Raw genomic sequence first — 4861 nt, 5'->3', positions numbered from 1 at the left:
GGGTGGCAGTGGGGGCAGGGTTATGGCAGGGAGCGCTGTGTGAAATTAGGGAAGTGGGGGGGCTATGGCAGGGGGTGCTGTGTGAAATTGGGGAGGTGGGGTGGGCTATGGGAGGAGTTCTGGGGTGGAGTTGGGGGAAGGGTAGGGTCACAGAATACGATTTTCTAGAATACACCTGACCCCATCTATCTATTTATCTACAGAAAGGTGCAGCTTAAGTGACCTCAAGCATTTCAAAATGCACGAGTGACTCAGGCCTTCAAAAATCATGAGACCTGCTGAAAAATCAGGAGATTTTTCTGATTTTTCTGGGGAGGGAGTGTGTATATATATATATATATATATATATATATACACACAAGTGTTGGGTTCTTTTCTGCAGTTCTACTGTCATCACCTGGCTCCAGGAGCTGGTGCCTGAAGAAAAACCGCCAAATACCATGAGACACACAGCAAAACGGGAGTGTTGGCAACACCGTAGACGCGTGCAGACTCCCCGAAACAGGAGAACCCCCCACCCCTACCCAAGTACAGCGGGGTTTGGGACATTATGCTTAGAATGGACAGCAGCTGTTTCTCATGGGGGCGGGGGAGGCCATGCTCCCTACCAGGTGCTGCCAGGTCTGGAGATGAGCCGAACTCTGTCTCCTGGGCTCCGGATGGGTCGCTGCAGGGGGCCTGAGGCCATGGAGATCCGGGGCGCTTGGTACTTTCCCTGATTCAGTGATTGCTCGGCTTTAAAAAACCCTTTGCTTCCGCCACTGTCCCTCATTTCCTCTGTCCCCGCACCCAGGGCATCCTCTAGCACCAACCCCCCACCCCCATGGCATCCTAGCACCAGCCAATCTCCCCCAGGGCTGAGCCCTCCTACCCCTCGGCCTTTGCACTGGGTACCATTTAAGCTGGCCGTGTCTTCTCCGTCCCCCCGGCGCCGTCTTTGCCGTGTTTTCCATCTCCCTCCCGCTGGATAATTTCTGCAGCCGCGGCTCAGGGAGTATTAATGATCTATATATCCCAGGTCAGCCATTGTGCTTAAGACTTGGATTGTAACACTCCATTACTATTGGTTATACAAGGGCAAACCCTCCATCTACGCCACTGTAAATCAGGCCCTTGTTGGACTATTAGCCCCCAGGCCGCTGCTGCCCCCCCATCCCCTGCCGCTGCTGCCCTCTCCCCCCTACCCGGGTCCCGCCTCACCTGCCCGCCGGGCCTTTGTATTTTACATTTCTATTAAATAAAATTACATACACACATGGCCAAAAAAAAAAAAAAAAAGAGAGAGAGAGGAAAAGAAAAGCAAGGGCCGGGGGAGGGGTGTGTGTGGGGCTAATGAATTCCTCAATGATTTGCTGTTATATTTTAAAGGGACCATAAAAGCCAAGGGGTGATAAAAATGGATTTTGTCGTTATCCGCACCAGCGCTGGGAGAGCCGAGCCCTGTGGCAGACGCTCGCCAGCCCTGCACCCACCGCATCCCCTTTTGGTATTTGTGGGGGTGGGGAGGGGTCCGAGGAACAGCTGGGTTCAAACATAGGGGGTGAATCGGCAGAAGGAGCAAACAAGAGTTGCCCCCTAAGCCCCGAGGAAGGTTCTGGGCAGGATTGGGGCTCCCCCCAGGAGGCAGCCCTGGGGATGAAGCAGCTTTGGGCTTGCTCCCATGCTGCCCTTCATCATATCCCTCCTCTATCTGTGGTACTTATTTGGCCCCCATCTCCCTAATACGAGAGCATCTCACAATCTTGGATGTATTCAGCCTCGTGAGGCAGTCCCATTGTACAGATGGGAAACTGAGGCCCGGAGAGGCTAAGGCCCAGGTGCAAGGTCTTTGGGCTCCTAAGTTCCATTGAATTCAAGGTCACAGGGGAAATCCGTGAAAGAGCATGGCCTTGGCCCCAGCTCTCCTCAGACCCCAGGCTAGCACCTTAGCCAACTTACCCTACCCACCTGCAAAGCCCCCTGCGCTGCCTCCTTCAAGCCCTCCTTGCAACTCTGCCTCCGAAAGGCTTGCAGATGCGTGGGCAGTGGGGGGCTGAAATCGCTGCCCGTTGTCCCACCCAGCACGGTCCCATCAGCTCGTGCTCCCCCATCCGTCAGCACCTTGCGTTTCTTGGCTCATTTCGACTGGAAACTCTTTGGGGCAGGGACCGTCCGTTTTGTTGTGTGTTTGTACAGGGCCTAGCGCAGAGGGGTCCTTGGCCAGGACTGGGGCTGCTAGGTGCTACCGTAATACACCTAATAAACAATGTACAGTGCCTAGCACAATTGGGTCCTGGGGCTCTGAGGAGCTACCGTAATAAAAATAATACTGAATATGAAGACTCAGTAATCATGGGAGCCTGGGGAAAGCAGCATGAGATGGGAAGCAGAGCCTGGGCATTATCGGATGGGCATGAACCCGGCCCAGCTCAAGTGCTGAAGCATGGCCCCTCTCCATGCCTTGGTATCTTCCTGTGCCATGGGACGGGCAGCAGAATTGGGCACGGTGCCTCCTGCATCCACCTCCCGTCCTCTCTCCCTGGTGGCTCCAGCTCCCTGGAGTTTGTCCCCTTGGAGGGTCCCCACCTGCGTCCTGACCCACAGCCAAGCGGGCAACCCACGGAGCTCCCCCAACTCCTTGGGGCGCCTGCAACAGCAGCTTCCCAGTCGTGGCCAGCTCAGCTCAGCTTTCAAAGGGGTCGGTCTCACCTCCAGCTTCACTAGCCCAGTGCATGAGTTCGCGTCGCGGCCTCGGGGGGAGCTTGGAGGCCACACACTGACTGGGCTGCAAAGGGTCTATACCAGACACTCCCCCCTTCTCCCACGGGAGCCAAATTCCCTTTGTTGTCCATCCAGTCCTAAGGGGAATTCGCACTAGGAGCTGGCAGCCTCTGGAGACCCATCCTGCCTTTCACCCGCCCAAGAACAAGGGCACATTCAATGAAAGCGAACGGTGGGGATTTCAAAGGGAATGAGAGAGGCAACACTTTCTCAGACAAAGGGCAGTTGGACTGTGGAACTCCCTGCCACAGGAAGTCACTGAGGGCAAGCATTCCCAAAGAGGGACATTTCTGTGGATAACGGGACTAGCCAGAGTTAGAAGAGTGAACGCTGACGTGGGCAGGGATATTAAACCTTGGGCTTTGGGGTTAAAGCCTAAGTCGATCAGTGACCAAGATCAGATGTAACGGGGCGGGAGGGCAGATTATCCCACATCTGCTACTGTAGCCTGCTTATATCTTCCTCTGGAGCACCTGGCACCGGCCGCAGTCAGAGGCAGGATGCTCGACTAGGTGGAACCTGGGTCTGGCAATTCTGCACAGAGCCGGGGTGATGCCGACCAGCCCTGCCCTGGAGGGACCTGCTCCTGGGAAGAGGGGCTAGAACCGTCTCCATGGCCCATTCTATTCTTAGTGATGGGGGGCACTTAGTACCGGCTCATTGCAGACACTTACCCAATGGCAACAAACCCAAACTGCACCAGCTCAGTCTGCCAGGCTGCCCAGATGGGCACAACTGGTACCAAGTGGGTCCAGGCATGCCAGGCAGAAAGCCTCAGCTGTCGGCCCTGCAGCCCCAGTGATATTTCAGGCCAGAAGGGGACTTTGAGAGTGGCTCTCCTGTATAATACAGCCCGTAGGCTTGCCTGCAGACATTGACTCATCCACCACTAGGATGCGGCCACCCCTGGGGTGGGATGCGACGGCTTTTAAACAGCCACACAGCAGCTTAGGGCCTGGAGTGGAGAAGCCTGCTGGGGAAGTGGATCGAAGGAGGCAGACTGGAATCCCTCATTGGGACTCGGGCTCAGGATTAACTTTCCTGCTCCTGGGGGATTTTCTGGGACCCCATTACAAAGTGTCAAGACCTCAGCTTTATGTTTCACCCGAGAGGACACCTCCAGGCAGCACAGCGCCCCCTAGGGCTGGGCTGGCTCTGCCCACCCTCTCAATTACCAGCGTATCTTCCTGCAGCACCAGTGTAGACCAGGAAGATGTCCTAGCCACCAGCTGAGATTTTAATGTCCATTTTGACCTTGTCCACAAACCCACAAGGAGGCAGCTTGGCCCAGTGGCAAGGCCTCTCAGGACTTTTGGGTTCTACTCCTAGCTCTGACACTAACTGGCTGGGAGACCTGGGCAAGTCACTTCCCCACTGTGTGCCTCAGTTTCCCCACCTACCCACATCTGTTTAGATTGCAAGCTCTCTGGGGCAGGGACTGTCTCTTGCTCTGTGTCTGTGCCGGGTTAGCACAATGAGACCTCTACATGTTTCCATAATAGTAATAAATCCATGCTAGGGAGGCTGGGATCTATGAGGCTGGGAGTCACGTCTCCTGGCCTTCAGACCCGTCCCCTGAGGATCAGTCCTTGCAGCTTCCTCTCATGCATCTGGTACTGGCCGGTCACGGAGACAGGAGCATGGAGTCACTGGTTAGAGCTGGCAGCAAGCTGCAGACCCCAGACATCCTGAGTCTCTGCCCCAAGTTCAATCCATAACAGAGTCTGTAGCAGCTGGGCAGGGGGTCCAAACCCAGTTGGCACCATCTGAGTGTTGCTTTCCTCCCTGTGGCCAGCAGAACTGCATTCTTACACTGCAGCGGTGCAGACTGGCAATCTACTGCAGGCAACAATTCTGCCCAGTTGTCTGCAGACCGGCCTCCCCATGGGGGCCAGGGAGGATATGGAAGGAGAGCTCCGGAGGCAAAGCCTGCACCAGCCAAGGGAGGGGGACAGATCTTTGTTTCTAATACTCGCCGTTGTGTTTATCCTGCCCTGCTCGGCTTCACCACAGCACCCGGCAGCATGAGGAACGTTTCCAATCCCAGGTGCTTCGGCTGCCTATCCGGCCTTGATGTCTGCCCCCGGCTGCCCAGGCATCG

The sequence above is a fragment of the Emys orbicularis genome, chromosome 19, assembly GCF_028017835.1.
Source record: "Emys orbicularis isolate rEmyOrb1 chromosome 19, rEmyOrb1.hap1, whole genome shotgun sequence".
In the NCBI taxonomy this organism is placed as follows: Eukaryota; Metazoa; Chordata; order Testudines; family Emydidae; genus Emys; species Emys orbicularis.
This window is presented reverse-complemented; position numbering follows the sequence as displayed.